At 40.0% G+C, this 17,675-nt stretch overlaps 1 protein-coding gene across 2 annotated transcripts in view; it reads left to right on the forward strand.

The window, feature by feature from the left end:
• The window catches only part of SLCO1A2 (solute carrier organic anion transporter family member 1A2), a 113,253-nt gene that overhangs the window by 25,349 nt on the left and 70,229 nt on the right, over nt 1–17,675 (forward strand). The window lies entirely within an intron of this gene.

A 17,675-nucleotide genomic window follows, 5' to 3' on the forward strand; every position in this document is an offset into this window, starting at 1 on the left:
TGTAGCCCAACATGCTTCTCTTCCATGCAATTTTCCAGGCAAGAATACTGGAATGGGTTGCCATTTCCTTCTCCAGGGGATCTTCCAGACCTGGGGATTGAACCCCCATCTCTTTCTGTCTTCCACATTGGCAAGCAGATACTTTGCCACTGTGCCGCTTGGGAAGCCCAAAATCATTGTGTACACTTTGTAAAATACATTAGTTATCTTCTTACGGGAAATCATTAGTCTTCTAAATCATGTGATTTTTACATTCCCTTTCAGAATTAAAAAAAAAAAACCCTGAAATTTCAGATTCATTGGTAACTAGAACAAAGATTGGAAAACGGTTTCTCTCCTCCTAAGATCTTCATGCTGCTGCTGCTAAGTTGTGTCAGTCATGTCCAACTCTGTGTGACCCCATAGACAGCAGCGCACCAGGCTCCCCCGTCCCTGGGATTCTCCAGGCAAGAACACTGGAGTGAGTTGCCATTTCCTTCTCCAATACATGAAAATGAAAAGTGAAAGTAAAGTCGCTCAGTCATGTCCGACTCTTCGAGACCCCATGGACTGTAGCCCACCAGGCTCCTCCTTCCATGGGATTTTCCAGGCAAGAGTGCTGGAGTGGGGTGCCATTGCCTTCTCCGAAGATCTTCATAAACACCCTCAAACTATATTACTCAGTTTTAAAGAAATATATGAAATCCGAGAACTTAAAGTTTATTTGGAGAACTTCCGTCTTTTCTAGATTATACAGACATGCCAATTTTCACTGACAGTCAGAATTTTAGTTGTTATATATGTTCTTAAGTTGTCATAACTTAGAATATTAACTTAAATATGTCTTAGAAATACAGAAAACAGGAACAATTTGGAGAAAATAAAAAATAAATCTTTTAAAGTAATTATTTCTATGTAATAATGAAAAAAGTGAGTGAAAAAACTGCTTGACTAGAGTTGTGAAGTTATCTGTCTCTATTTAAATGCTGACAAATGAATTTGTATATTGGAAATGATTGCTTTTATGCTTCAAACCCTCCTGCTTCATTATAAATAGCTTTCAATTCTCTTCTGTTTTTTTTCTATATACCTTGCCTTTATACCTCAATATACTATTGAATATTCATGGAATTAAGCCCTTGGGGTTATTTGAATTCAAGTAGATGCTTCAATGTCCCTGGCTTCATTTTTTGCAAATAAACATATTTGTTGATATTTTTAATCACCTCTGTTTACCAATTCCTTACTAGAACCTTTGGGAGATTCTCAGATGGAACAGTGGTAGAGTCTACATGCCAATGCAAGAGACTCAGGAGACGTGGGTTTGATCCCTGTGTCAGGAAGATCCACTGGAGCAGAACATGGTAACCCACCCTAGTATTCGTGGAAAATTCCATGGACATGGGCTGTGGGCTGCAATCGGTGGGGTCACAAAGAGTTGGATGCAACTGAGCACGCATGTATGCACATACAATGATTTAGAAATAATACAGAGGCCCAGGGGTGTCAAACAATATGTCTAATGTCTCACATTTAGTTTGTGTTGAATCCTGGACCAGATCTTTGCTTTTTCTAATTCACATTGTTGTGCTCATTTAAACCAAAATGCTTGTTTTTAACCTACATAATTATTTGTTTTCCTACATTTTTTTCCCCTCTGAGATGATAAATGTGCCAAGCATACACTCAAAAATTGATTCTCTCTCCCCCTGGGAAATTAATGTTATAAGGAAAATGTTCTACCTAAGAAAGGAACAGGAGCCTAATAAGGACTACCAGGCACAGTTATTTAACTGATATGAGAGACCCACTTCATCTGCTCACCTCTAAGGTGGATATCATTTGCCCTGATTGATAAGTGATGAGACTGAGATTCAGAGAATATAAATTACTTAAGGTTGCACAACTACTCAAGGGCAAAATGAAATTCAAATTCCCATCTGTCTGTCCCATGATATTTATTGCTTTATGAAAAAAGCATCTCTATCCCTATAGACTGAATTACCAATTGCTTCTTGTAAATTTTTTGTTTATTGTAACTCTGAATGATTTTATTATTGCTAGACATTTCTTTATGTTGGTTTTGTGTACTTTCGGGGTAAGGTCAACATTGACACCAATTTCAAACAGTTTCAGGTCTTACAGGTTTCCTGTACCAAGGAAATTCATGATAGTTGTGGTGTTTTAGCAGAGAAGGCAATGGCACCCCACTCCAGTTCTCTTGCCTGGAAAATCCCAAGGACGGAGGAGCCTGGTGGGCTGCAGTCCATGCGGTCGCTAGAGTCGGACACGACTGAGCGACTTCACTTTCACGCACTGGAGAAGGAAATGGCAACCCACTCCAGTGTTCTTGCCTGGAGAATCCCAGGGACAGGGGAGCCTGGTGGGCTACCGTCTATGGGATCACACTGAGTCAGACACGACTGAAGCGACTTAGCAGCAGCAGTGGTGTTTTAGATCATTTTTCTGAGGCAACTTCTTTACCAAATCATAAGGACAAACACCACTATCACTCATCTTTATAATCCCTCTGACCTTGCTAGTCAAAATGTGAATAAGGCACTGGCAGCTTTGACATCACCCAAGAGCTTGTCAGAAACACCGAATCTCAGGCCAGATCCCAGATCTACTCAATCAGAACATGAGTTGAAAAACAGATCTCTTCTGTGGCTATCTGCAAGCTTTTGAGGAAAACTGTCCTTCTGTACATACCACTCATTCATTGATTCAGTCAGGATTGATCAAGGGCCTGTTCTGTGAAAGGGAATCTTCTAGCAAAGTGAAGGTCCTGGTCTCATGGAGCTTAGAGCCTGACAGGGAAACAAAGACAAGCAAGTGAATAAGTGTATATGTAATTACAAATGATAAGTACTGTGGAGAGAATGGATATGGTGGTGAGAGAAAGAAAAATGGCGGCATTTAAGTTGAATCCTAAACCATGAGACAGAACCAAGACGAGAGTGTGGGGAAAAAGAGAAGCAGCATGTGCAAATCCAAGGGAAGGATGAGCAAGGGGTGGAAAGATGATGCTGAAGACATGATGAGCTTGAAGATGCAGGGCTCAGAGGCTGAGTTTAAGACTTGGATTTATTCAGAGAGCAATCTGAAGCTATTGAAGGGGTCCAAGCAGGGTTGTGACTTGCTTTGTTCTTCATCTTTAAAACACCAGCCTGACTGCTGTGTATGGAATGGCTCAGACGGTGGCAAGAGTGAAAACAGAACATCTGTGGGGAGACTAGGCGGTATTCCGGATGAGAGATGATGAAGGCTTAGTCTTAAGAAGAGTTAGAGAAATAAACAAATACAAGTCACATTCGCAGTCATGCATGATGTGGAAAGGATCAGGTATGGGGAACAAATGAGGGATAATTGAGCACAAAGATGAATGCCAGGTGAGGATAATATGAATGTATGGGCTTTGTATAACATTTTTAAAAAGTAAAAGATTTTTAAAATGTCTTTAAAAATAATTTCTATTTTGACCAAATTTGTGTGTGCTCACAATTTAAAAAACTTTGACAATCATATATTTTTAATTTTCAAGATGTCTTACTTACTGATTATCTTTCTGATTATAAAAAATTTAAAAGGAATCCAACACTGAAAGATACAAATTAGTGATAAATAAAATAAAAGATACAAAATTGTTCTTATATACAATATTTGCTTATGAAAATAGAACAAAAGTTTCTGTGTTAGAGTACTAGGTTATGACTTACTTTTATCTAAACATTTTTTATGTTGCTATATAGTTTTAAAACTATCTTGTTAACAGATTGCCACAGAGTGTAAAGATGGTTGTTATTTAGTCGCTCAGTCATGTCCAACTCTTTGCAACCCCATGAATAATAGCGTGGCAGGTTCCTCTGTCCGTGGAATTTCCCAGACAAGAACACTGAAGTAGATTGCCATTTTCTTCTCCAGGAGATCTTCCTGACCCACATATCGAACCCACATCTCCTACATTGCAGGCAGACTCTGTACCACGTCAGCCACCAAACAGTCTCAAATGATACTTATGTTATCCTGCTTGTTGACTAAAAAAGATGCACAATGTGACAGTTGTGAGTTGAGTTATATTTGAGGGCAAAATGAGGACTGCAACCCCAGAAAACAGCACCTCAAATACCTCTGAGAAACTGCTCCAAAGATGTAGTGGGGGAAGGTCAATATATATGATTTTGGTGAAGAGGGAGTTAAACAGAGTCATGACGAGGAGCTGATGTCACTGTGAAGGGATTTAGTGCTTTTCTAGTTATAAGGAGATGCAAGGATTAGTCTTGCTCCTTGGAAGAAAAGCAATGACAAACCTAGATAGAGTATTAAAAAGCAGAGACATTACTTTGCCTACAAAGGTTCGTATACTCAAAGCTATGGTTTTTTCCAGTAGTCATGTATAAATGTGAGAGCTGGACAATAAAAAAGGCTGAGCACTGACGAACTGGTGCCCTTGAACCTCGGTGCTGGAGAAGACCCTTGAGAGTTCCTTGGACAGCAAGGGGATCAAACCAGTCAATCCTAAGGGAAATTAAACTTGAATATTCATTTGAAGGACTGATACAAAAGCTGAAGCTCCAATACTTTGGCTACCTGATGCAAAGAGCTGACTCACTGGAAAAGACCTTGATATTGGGAAATATTGAGGGCAGGAGGAGAAGGGGGCAGTGGAGGATGAGATGTTAGATGGCATCACCAGCTCAATGGACATGAGACTGAGCAAGCTGCGGGAAATGGTGAAGGACGGGGAAGCCTGGCATGCTGCAGTCCATGGGGTGGCAGAGTTGGACATGGCTGAGCAACTAAACAACAACAAAGGATTCAGTACAGTTCAGTTCAGTCGCTCAGTCATGTTGGACTCTTTGCGACCCCATGGATTGCAGCACGCCAGGTCTCCCTGTCCATCACCAACTCCCAGAGTTTACTCAAACTCATGTCCATTGAGTCTGTGATGCCATCCAACCATCTCATCCTCTGTTGTCCCCTTCTCCTCCTGCCTTCAATCTTTCCCAACTTCAGGGTCTTTTCAAATGAGTCAGCTTTTCACATCAGGTGGCCAAAATATTGAAATTTCAGCTTCAACATCAGTCCTTCCAGTGAACACTCAGGACTGATCTCCTTTAGGATGGACTGGTTGGATCTCCTTGCAGTCCAAGGGACTCTCAGAAGTCTTCTCCAGCACCACAGTTCAAAAGCATCAATTCTTTGGTGCTCAGCTTTCTTTATAGTCAAAATCTCAGGTCCATACATGACTACTGGAAAAACCATAGCCTTGACTAGATGGACCTTTGTTGGCAAAGTAACATCTCTGCTTTTTAATATGCTATCTAGGTTGGTCATAACTTTCCTTCCAAGGAGTAAGCATCTTTTAATTTCATGGTGTGGTCACCATCTGCAATGATTTTGGAGCCTGAAAAAAATAAAGTCTGCCACTGTTTCCACTGTTCCCCCATCTATTTGCCATGAAGTGATGGAACCGGATGCCATGATCTTAGTTTTCTGAATGTTGAACTTTAAGCCAACTTTTTCACTCTCCTTGTTCACTTTCATCAAGTGGCTCTTTAGTTCTTCACTTTCTGCCATAAGGGTGGTGTCATCTGCATATCTGAGGTTATTGATATTTCTCCTGACAATGTTGATTCCAGCTTGTGCTTCATCCAGCCCAGCATTTTGCATGATGTACTCTCCATATAAGTTAAATAAGCAGGGTGATGATATACAGCCTTGATGTACTCCTTTCCCTATTTGGCCCCAGACTGTTGTTCCATGTCCAGTTCTAACTGCTGCTTCCTGACCTGCATATAGGTTTCTCAAGAGACAAGTCAGGTGGTCTGTTATTGCCATCTCTTTCAGAATTTTCCACAGTTTATTGTGATCCACACAGTCAAAGGCTTTGGCATAGTCAATAAAGCAGAAGTAGATATTTTCCTGGAACTCTCTTGCTTTTTTGGTGATCCAACGGATGTTGGCCATTTGATCTCTGGTTCCTCTGCCTTCTCTAAAACCAGCTTGAACATCTGGAAGTTCACTGTTCATGTACTGTTGAAGTCTGGCTTGGAGAATTTTGAGCATTACTTTACTAGCATGTGAGATGAGTGCAATTGTGTGGCAGTTTGAGCATTTTTTGGCATTGCCTTTCTTAGGGATTGGAATGAAAACTGACCTTTTCCAGTCCTGTGGCCACTGCTGAGTTTTCCAAATTTGCTGGCATAATGAGTGCAGCACTTTCACAGCATCATCTTTAGGATTTGGAATGGCTCAACTGGAATTCCATCACCTCTACTAGCTTTGTTCGTAGTGATGCTTCCTAAGGCCCACTTGGAAGCCCATGCTTCCTAAGGCCCATTCACATTCCAGGATGTTTGGCTCTAGGTGAGTGATCACACCATCATGGTTATCTGAGTCATGAAGATCTTTTTTGTATAGATTTTCTGTGTATTCTTGCCACCTCTTCTTTATATCTTCTGCTTCTGTTAAGTCCATATCACTTCTGTCCTTTATTGTGCTCTTCTTTGCATGAAATGTTCCCTTGGTATCTCTAATTTTCTTGAAGAGATCTCTAGTCTTTCCCATTCTATTGTTTTCCTCTATTTCTTTGCAATGATCACTGAGGAAGGCTTTCTTATCTCTCCTTGCTATTTTTTGGAACTCTGCATTCAAATAGGTATATCTTTTCTTTTATCCTTAGCCTTTTGCTTCTCTTCTTTTCACAGCTATTTGTAAGTCATCCTCAGACAACCATTTTGCTTTTCTGCATTTCTTTTTCTTGGGAATGGTCTCGACCCCTGCCTCCTGTATGGTGTCATGAACCCCTGTCCATAGTTCTTCAGGCACTCTATCAGATCTAATTCCTTTAATCTATTTGTCACTTCCACTCTATAATTGTAAAGGCTTTAATTTAGGTCATACCTGAATGGTCTAGTGGTTTTCCCTATTTTCTTCAGTTTAAGTCTGAATTTGGCAATAATGTGTTCATGATCTGATACATAGTCAGCTCCCAGTCTTGTTTTTGCTGACTGTATAGAGCTTCTCCATCTTTGGCTGCAAAGAATAAAATCAATCTGATTTTGGTGCAAAGAATAAAATCGATCTGATTTTGGTATTGACCACCTGGTGATGTCCATGTGTAGAGTCTTCTCTTGTTCTGTTGGATGTTCTGATCTGGTGATGTCCATGTGTAGAGTCTTCTCTTGTTCTGTTGGAAGAGGGTGTTTGCTATCACCAGTGCATTCTCTTGGCAGAACTCTATTAGCCTTTGCCCTGCTTCATTCTATACTCCAAGGCCAAATTTGCCTGTTACTCCAAGTGTTTCTTAACTTCCTACTTTTGTATTCCAGTTCCCTATAATGAAAAGGACATCTTTTTTTGGGGGGTGTTAGTTCTAGAAGGTCTTGTAAGGTCTTCATAGAACCATTCAACTTCAGCTTCTTCAGCGTTACTGGTTGGGGCATAGACTTGGACTACTGTGATATTGAATGATTTGCCTTGGAAACAAACAGAGATCATTCTGTCATTTTTGAGATTGCATCCAAGTACTGCATTTTGGACTCTTTTGTTGACCATGATGGCTACTCCATTTCTTCTGAGGGATTCCTGCCCACAGTAGTAGATATAATGGTCATCTGAGTTAAATTCACCCATTCTAGTCCATTTTAGTTTGCTGATTCCTAAAATGTTGACGTTCAATCTTGCCATCTCCTGTTTGACCATTGCCAATTTCCATTGATTCATGGACCTAACATTCCAGGTTCCTATGCAATATTGCTCTTTACAACATTGGACTTTGCTTCTGTCATCAGTTACATCCAAAACTGGATGCTGTTTTTCTTTGGTTCTGTCTCTTTATTTTTTCTGGAGTTATTTGTCCACTGATCTCCAATAGCATATTGGGCACCTACTGACCTGGGGAGTTTATCTTTCAGTGTCCTATCTTTTTGCCTTTTCATACATTCATGGGGTTCTCAAGGCAAGATTACTGAAGTGGTTTGCCATTCCCTTCTCCAACAAAGGATACGGATTATGAAATCAGTTCCTGACGATATCTCATTATCTAAAGACCTGTTTCACCTATTTCTCTGGAGCACAGAGCCCCTCATTCTTCACCCTGGACTCCTTTCAGGGCATGTCAAAGGTCAACAATGACAGTAGCACAGATTGAATCTCTGCAGAGGCAGATGGCAAATGCCCTTGGCAAGCGGCTGTTAGTAGTTGACACACTCGACTACGAAGACATAAGTGAGTTATTCTCTAGGCAAAAATGTACAAATTAGCAAGTTGGGTGATTTTCTGACACACATACCCTTTTACCGCTTTGTACTGCAGAATCATTTTGCTGGAGAGGAATCATTCTTTCTTGACATCCTTTTTGAAGTCCCTAAGTGAAAAATGACTTTTCCAACATTCTCTTTATATTTCCCACCAGGGCTTGCATCAGAGAGGCTGGAGCTGGAGGCAGGTACCAGCCAGGGCATGTCCTAGGTTCAACGGCAGTCACTGTCCCATTGCAGGAGGGGCCTGTTCCCTGAGGGACTGATGCTGAATTTTTTAGCTGGCTCTGGGTCTCTGCCTAGGTCAGAGGCAGGATCAGGGCCCAAGGAATTTGAGCCACACTTCTGTCCTGGCTGTAGGCAGAGCTGGTCCTGAGCTGGCTCTGCTTCTTCCCTGGGGTGTGCAGATGCGTCTGCAATGGTGATCCTTGCCTTGTGGGGAGGAGGGTTGGAGCAGAAGGGGCTGGCGCTGGAGTTCAGTGCAGGCTGCAGTGCACACTGGGGTGGTTCTGGCAGGCTGGCCAAAACCCCTGGCAGCTTTCAATCTGCTGCCTCTGTGCTGGGACTCAGAGCAAGTGTGTTTGTGCATGCACTCTTCAAGAATGGAGTTTTGGTTTTCGATAGCCCTCCCTGTACTGCATGTTGCAGTCCATGGGGTTGCAAAGAGTTGGACACGACTTGGTGGCTGAACAACAACAACAACAACACCCCATTGGTTTTCAAACCATCAAAATACTGGTCTTCCCAGTGTCAGTCCCAAGGACCGGGGTTCCTAACATGTAGCTTAAGCCCCCTGCTCCCTGTAATGTCCCTCCCCTCTTCTGGGTCCTCCACTAAGGGTGCAGGCCTGGATCAACTCTTCTCTTTCCCTCCTGCCAAACTCCACATGGTTTATTCTTTACAGCCTTGGCTGTAGAAGCGTGGTTCTGAAGGTAGTTCTCAGCAAGAGTATGTTTTATATTCTCTCCTTTAATTCTGTTTTTTAAAACGTTTTCTCAGTAAAGGAATTTCTTTTATTATTTTGTGATCAAGCAATGTTTTCTGTGCTACTTATATTTTAGACTTTATTAAATTTTTTTGTGATCTAATACATGATTAGTTTTAATAGAACTTCCGTAAGCACATAGAAAGAGTCATATTTTCAGTTCAGGTATAAAATTCAATATATATCCATACCATCTCCTTTATTGAAAACATTATTTCAGTCTTCTAAATCCTTTCTTAAGCTTTTCATCTTGATCTACCTTGGACTGGGGAGAGAAATGAATTCTTATTACTTGAATGCCCTCTACCTGTTTATCTTTGCACCTCCTGCATTTTCTGTTTTATGAAATTGCCTTACTTCCACTGGGTGCATAAAAATGTGTAACACTTGTGTTTTCACTTTAAATTGTTCTCCTTAGTACCTTTAAAGTACCATTCAATGTCTTGTATACTGCACTTAACTCTGAATTTTATCTTGTCAGATACTATGATCATGACTTTTGCTTTTTTTTTTCTCTCTTTTCTTTTTTTCCATATGTTTAGGAATATCATTGCTCATTCTTTAATTTTACTCTTTGTATTTAGCGTGTCTTTTATACACAGTCTATATTGAGATTTGTTTCATGAATTACCTGGAAAAATATCTTTGCTTTAATAAGCAAGTTAAGCCTATGTATTTCTTGATGTAATAGATATGTTTGGGCTTGGTTCTGTCATATTAATAATGAAATATATTCTTCAGTGCCTAATTTATCAGACATTGTTCCAAGCATTATATATATATTATCTTGTTTAATCCTTACACATATGCCCTCCCTGCCCAACCCCCCCCCCCCAACCCCCGGCCTCTTTTAGACTAGAGAGGGATTTAGTGATAGAACTGGGATTCAGATTTAGTCTAGTTCCTGAATCTTGTCTTGTATAAAGGAGGTTGTCTAGATACTGTGCTTGAAATTTAGATTGCATGTTCAAATTCACATTTTTGAGAAAATAGAGGCCATTTCCCTCTATCAGAGTCTTAAAAAACACTTGATTCTCAATATGTTAAGATCCATTGATCTATATCAGTAACATTTCAGGACTGTCATTGATCTATATCAGTAACATTTCAGGACTGTCATGCTATCCCATTACTCTATGCCTGTCCAAACCAAGCACTGAGTACACCCCAGTTATAGTCCTTTATATGGATTCCCTTACTGTAGCCTCATGGCAGAGAGGATTCATCATAAAGGGAAGAGAGACAGACTGATAGCTCCAGGAGAGGTCAGGGTTAGGTTAAGATAACAGGTAAAAAAATGCCTGGCACTTCCTAACTACATATTCAATGAATGTTTATCAACTTTTCATCAGGAAAGGAGAGTGTGGTGAGACAGGAGAGAGAAAAGGTAATTGTTGGTATCATGTCCCCGAAGAACTGGGAGGCCATGAGGTCATGAGCATAATGGAGAGGTGAGTCCATGGGGAAGAGGGAAGTAGCCACTAGAAATGCGTGTCTTTTAGAAACTGTTTTGAGTCAAGCATCGTGTTCCAACATGTTTGTCCAATACGTAACTTCATCTTCAGACAACCCTGTGAAGTAGAGAACGATAGCTTTCACAGATGAGCATTTGAATCTTTAGAGAGAGTGAATAGCTTTTTCAGGTTCACCTTAGAAAGTGGCAAGGGGAAGAGTCTAACCTCCACTCATCACACAGCAAAGCTGCCACACCTGGGACAGTTATACAGCCGTAAAGGAGTTCATTTGTATAGCTAAGACTGGAATTTGAGAGGAGGGAAATTTGAGTCTCTGTTTTCACTGTCACATTGTTACCAAACGGAGCTTCGGCTGTTTTCAGCTAGGAAGCCAATATTCAAGAGATGAGTGTTGGTCGAAAAAGGAAGTTCAGTTGTGTCTGACTCTTTATGACCCTTGGACTGCAGCACGCCAGCCTTTCCTGTCCTTAACTATCTCCTGGAGCTTGCTCAAACTCATGTCCATTGAGTCAGTGATGCCATCCAGCCATTTTGTCCTCTGTCGTCCCCATCCCCTCCTGCCTCTAATCTTTCCCAGATTCAGGGTCTTTTTCAATGAGTCAGTTCTTCGCATCAGGTGGCCAAAGTATTGGAGCTTCAGCTTCGTTAGCAGTCCTTCCAATGAATATTCAGGACTAATCTCCTTTATGACTGACTGGTTGGATCTCCTTGCAGTCCATGGGACTCTCAAGAGTCTTCTTCAACACCACAGCTCAAACGCATGAATTCTTCGGGGCTCAGGATTCTTTATGGTTCAACTCTCATATCCATACATGACTACTGGAAAAACCATAACTTTGACTATATGGACATTTGTCAGTAAAGTAATGTCTCTGCTTTTTAATATGTTTTCTAGGTTTGTCATAGTTTTTCTTCCAAGGAGCAAGCGTCTTTAATTTCATGGCTGGAGTCACTATCTGCAGTGATTTTGGAGCCCCCCCCGCCCCCAAAACAAAGTCTGTTACTGTTTCCACTGTTTCCCTATCTATTTGTCATGAAAACGAAAGGTTATTTTACTCAGGAGGCTAGCAACCTGGGGAGAAGGCAAACTTGTGTCCCAGTGCTCATGCTCAATCGTGTCTGACTCTTTGTGACCCGTGGACTGTAGCCTGCCAGGCTCCTCTGTCCATGGGATTCTCCAGGCAAGAATACTGGAGTGAGTTACCATTTCCTTCTCCAGGGAATATTCTTGACCCAGGGAGATAACCCGTGTCTCCTGCATTGCAGGCAGATGCAGTGGCTCTTTACTGCTGAGCGCAGAACCAACTTCAAAGATTCTGCTTGGCCATGAAATTTTTTAAGGGAAAAAAGATTAGATAGTCTTAGTTAATCATTGAAGTAGAAGGTCAGATTCTTCACTATCTCCCACTGTGTGCAGGTTTGTTGACTTGGACTCTTTCTTCAGATGCTATCTTGTTCATGCAGTCAGCTCACAGGGTTACTGAAGGGGAAGCTGGAGAAAAGTTTTAGTCATTTGTGATTTATTCTTCATTCCTACTTCTTCAATCTAAGAAAAAATTCAACAGGTTAGACAAGGCATTGTGTGATCAAAAGACTTGAGAGGAGTGCTTGGGTGGGAGTTTGGTGAAGCATGGAGGCACCCACTGTAAAGGTTAAGTTAAAATATGACTTTACTAAAGCCACAAGATAATGGGCCTTCTGAGAAGAGGTGCTTACAAATGACAGAATGATCCAGTGGGAATGACCATTAGCCTGGCTTACCCCTCTCTACTGACTTCAGCACTGTCCCTTTGATTCCTAGAGAGACGTCACATAGTCCTGCAGCCCCTGGGTCCTGCACCCTGCCCTCCTTCAGGTCTGACAGCATGGAAGCTGGGACCGATGCAAACCTCTGGGAAGGAGCCAGGTTGTTTAGAGATTTTCAAGTATGAGCTAAATGGAAAGGGAGCACAAAAAGAACATTATAGATTCATCAGAGCAATCATGTGTTATTTCCTACCAAAGCCACCCAGCTTTGATTTTATTTTTGTTGTTACTTTATTCTTTCCTGAGAAACAATCGGCAAGTACAGAAAGAGGCTGTGGAACCATCCAGATTGTAGAAGCTTTAAGACTAACCTTGTTTCCCTCTGTACAATATTACTGTTCATTTTGGTTCAAGAGATTATTAGCTCTTTGGAGCCTTAGTTACATTTTTTGTTTTATATTTAGGAACACTTTACAAATAATATTACTTTATGTTGCTTGTATTTGAGTTTTATTACAATTCAATCTAATGCTAAGTAACTTCCAAACTAAGTAGATATGTGATAAAAATTAACTGGTTTTTTTTAAAAGTGTGGTGATAGTCACAAATGTTGGTGTTGCACAGAAAGAAATTGGCTAAAAATACAGCAACTGTTTGGTACACCGATAATATCTTTTTAATGTCCCCATGAAAATAAAAAAATGATTTTTCTTAATACAAGTACATAATTACACATTAATAAAATATAAATTAAAACATTAATATTTCAAATAACATTTCCACGCCATGGGTTAGGAGACCATTTTAATGTTACACCCAGATGCTAAAGATGTGAAATGGAATTGAATAAAATGCATTGTATCTCAAAAAAAAAAAAAAAAAATTAACTGGTTTTAAATAGTCATTTTTGTTGTTGTTCTGGTTGTGAATGCTGCGGCTGGATATAATTACAGTTGTTTAGTCGCTAAGTTGTGGCCCACTCTTTGCTACATCATGGACTGTATGCCAGGCTCCCCTGACCTTCACTAATCTCCCGGAGTTTACTCAAATTCATGTCCATTGAGTTGGTGATGCTATCTAACCATAATTATAGAGATGAGTTTTAAGTGATAATGTGCAAAATCATAAGAACTCTGATTTGGATATGATTCTTTAAGCAAATCTTATAATAACCTAACAGGAACACCCTGTGATTAAGTTGTAGCACTGCTCAGAGAAGTAGCATGTGATTAAAGTTGAAATCTAGCTATTTTATATTCACTCCTAAAAAGTTTAATACTGTATGCCAAAAATTCCTTTAAAGATTAGCTGTTTCCCTTTAAGTGTAAATTAATTGGTTGACAAAATCCCCAAGCTCACTGAGATAGTTCTGCCCAGATCTACCCATACTCCTCTCATTTCCACTCCCATGGAAACAACCAATGAACCAACCAAACATGTAGAGAAACAGAGAAAGAGCATTTCTATTTTAATGTGTTTCAGCATAAATGGATTGAAGATATTTGTTGCACTATGCTTTTGGCTTTGGGTAGAAGAGCCAACATCTATGTATTCTGAAAGTATATGTTCAGACTCAGAGACCCACCACAACAGAGTGTTAAAGTGTAAACAACAGATGAGGAGACAAAAAGGAGTGTGTACCTGTGGGCAACCATGAAGGACTCCTTGACAGTGAGTGATGGTTTTGGACACATACACAGCCATAATAACATCCTTAAGAGGAAGACTCAAAATGTTCAATTTAGAGATTGACTCGATCAGATGACCTAATTGCAATCAGATGAAGGGAGAGAAAAAGCATAATGATCCAGTAATTGGGGAAATAGAATAGGCTTAGCTGGGGTTCTACTGACACTATTGCAATGGAGTCACCAGACTAAAGCCCTTCAGGACTTAGAATTTTATCTAATTGCTAACATCCACCCCCTCTTAATTTTTCCTTTCTCTGCATTTCCAGAGATAAATTAACTTTTGGGGATGTAAGTCTGAACTCAATTGCTTGGTGAAGTACAATTCAATCTTTGTAATAAAACAGCAAACCTTCCTCTTAAAGACTGTCTTGAAATACAAAGGAAGGAAAGACCAGGAGGGGTGGCTGGTACTAACTAGGGGTTTGAGTCACTGAAGCCCTGAGGAGTTTTAGCTCCACATGCAATGGAGGAGGTTTGTTGTTGTTTGGTCACTAAGTCATCTCCAACTCTTATTGACCCCATGGACCCAGGTTGCCCTGTCCATGGGATTTCCCAGGCAAGAATACTGGAGAGGGTTGCCATTTCCTTCTCCAGGGTATCTTCCCAGCCCAGAGATTGAATCCTTATCTCCTGCATTGGCAGGTGGATTCTTTACCACTGAGCCACTGGGAAGCCCAAGGAGGAGGTTATGCTACAGGAAATAATCAGCCAGTCACAGAATGACAAATACTGAGTGATTCCACTTATATGAAGTACCTGAAATAATTGAACTTATGGAAACAGAGCCAAATGGTAGTTTTCTGGGGCTGGGAGCAGGGGGAAATGGAGAGCTACTGTTCAACAGGTATAAAGTTCCAGTTACACAAGATGAATAAGTTCTAAAGATCTGCTGTATAACATTGCACTTATGTTAACAATATTGTATTGCATCCATAGACATTTAAGACGGTAAATCTCGTGTTAAGTGTTCTTACAACAATAAAAACAACAACAACAAAAAATATGGAAATAAAATAAAACTAAGATGTGGACAGCTAAAACCAAGACAAAACCAAACCAAACCAGCAAGAGCTTAAGAGGCTGGTGGCAATTTGGAGGCCTGACATTTTCCATAACAATATGGGGATCTGAAGGCATCTCGAATCCTTCTCAATCTATTCTACAGATTTGTCCCAAGATTTTGTTGAGGTCATAAACTTTCTTTGAAATCCAGGAGGAAATGGCCTAAGGCCAATTTCAAATCAGTATAAACTAAGCCTCAAAGACCCAGGGGCTTCCATGCTGTTTGTTGGATTTTAGTTGTTTGGGGACATAATAGCCTGGTGTTGGTACATTTCATATACTCCCTTGATCCATGGTTCCTTTGAGGCTTTTTTTTCTTGCGTGTATACTCAGTCATGTCCTACTCTTTGCAACCCCATGGACTTTAGCTTGCCAGGCTCCTCTGTCCATGGGATTTCCCATCAAGAATACTGGAATGGGTTGCCATGCCTTCCTCTGGGGATCTTCCTGACTCAGGAATCAAACCTGGGTTTCCTGAATTGAAGGCAGTCTGAATTTACAGTCTGAGCCACCTCTATCAAAATATGTATCTGCCTGGGAGGAGCATATTAAATTCAAAATTAAAGGTGGTAATATATCAATATGAATTTATTAACTCAGTTAGTTTCATAGCAACTGGAAAAGAGTAGAACCAGGGCATAAAACACTGTAGACAATGAGTCAGGTGAAGTACTATAATTTATACCTCTGTGAGGCCAAGTGTAGGGTACACTGTGGGCTTATGGGGTGGTTAAGGGGAAGAGGTACTCCTTGGATTGTGTCTTCTGTCAGGCTTTCTATAATGCTAAATGGCTCTCTCATGCTAGACGTTCTGAAAGACAGCACATAGAATTGTTTAACCCCTAACATTAATGCTGCTTGCAAACAGTCACTCAATAAATTAGATTTATCTCTTTTTTGTTGAAGATATATAAATTCAGTTATGGAAGCATCAGTTTTCACTGTTTAGCGGTACTTTTTATCAAACTTGCCATCATCAAAAGAAAAAAAGTCTGGCCCATATCATCCTTTTGGTTTTTTCAGTCAATTCTCACACCTTATCTGTATCTTTTTAAAAATTTTACTTATTTTTAATTGAAGGATAATTACTTTACAGAATTTTGTTGTTTTATGTCAAACCTCAACATGTATCAGCGTATACAAATATCTATATCTTGACTTTGTGTAGACAGAGTTAGTGGCCTTGTAGTGGATGTGATTTAAAAGATAGTGCAATATTTTGTGCTGTTCTATCTATCCCACATTCCTGCCAATGGAAACTTATTCCTTGCATGAGATAACTGAAGTGAAAAATTTTTCCTGTGTTTTACAAACATGCATTTCTTTTTATCTGGGAAAGAGGAAAAGGATAAGCTACTTCCTAATCAGAATGGTGTCTTAGGTGAATAGGTGTTATATTGGAAAGTAGTAAAATGAAGCAGTCAAGGATCATATCTAAAGAGTTAGGGGAAAGGGAGTCTAGGGGAAAGGCCTGAAAAATATGTTTTCATATTTTTATGAAGTTTAGCCTGACTTTGATTGATTAAAGAGAAAAAAAATGAAAAGGGCAGTTTACTCTCTGGAGATGATGGGTATGGGTCGTGTGGGTGCACATGTGTGTGTGGGTTTTTCACAGGTGCTTTAGCTTATTGGAGGCGTGTGGTGCTACTATAAGCTTTGTCAACTGTATCTATTGACCAATATTTCACTATGCATAAGGCAATCTGATAGTGGCTGATATAAAATTAGCCAATCTACATGTATTTACTGAACCTCTTTTACACACAAAAAGACATTTTTAACAGAGATTTTTCAAGATTTTATCATGAAGGAGTGAAGGAAATTGTAACCTCTTGAGAATGATATTTTGGGATTAGTTTACTTAAAATCCCATCAGGGGACTTCCCTGGCATTCCAGTGGCTAAGATTCGCCACTTCCAATGCAGGGGGTGCACATTTGATCCATGGTCAGGGAGCTAAGACCTCACATTCAGTGCTTCATGGTCAAAAAATAAAAAAAAAAAATTTTTTTTAAATGCCATTGTGTAGGCAACCATTTATTCTGGCTCAGTTGAAACTAAACAGTTAACAAGCCACCAACAGATGTTTAATTAACTCTCTCCATATTGGTAGGGCCAGTGATACTTAAACAAAAAGCATGTTAGTAAATTACACCTATTAGCTGTTCTGCTAACCAAGAACCTATTACCCTTGTATGATGAATTGGAAGACAGGCACATTTCCACAAACTCAGAATTATGGCTTGGTGAGTAATGAAAGTAAATGTTATCTAGTTACAAAAGCCAGTGATTGATAAATCATAATTAATGACCTTTTATGAAAACTTGGGAAAATGAAGTCTTTGTGCTACAACCTACATTGCATTTCTTTCTGTAAGTTGTATTAATCAAAGCCCTTGGTGTAACACAGCTAATTTGCAAGCAACTCAGATGATTAGATAAACTCAAAAGGATTTCATCTATCTTAAATAATA

Source organism: Bos grunniens, chromosome 5 (assembly GCF_055505025.1).
Source record: "Bos grunniens cultivar Pamir isolate PY7600 chromosome 5, Bosgru_T2T1.0, whole genome shotgun sequence".
NCBI lineage: Eukaryota > Metazoa > Chordata > Mammalia > Artiodactyla > Bovidae > Bos > Bos grunniens.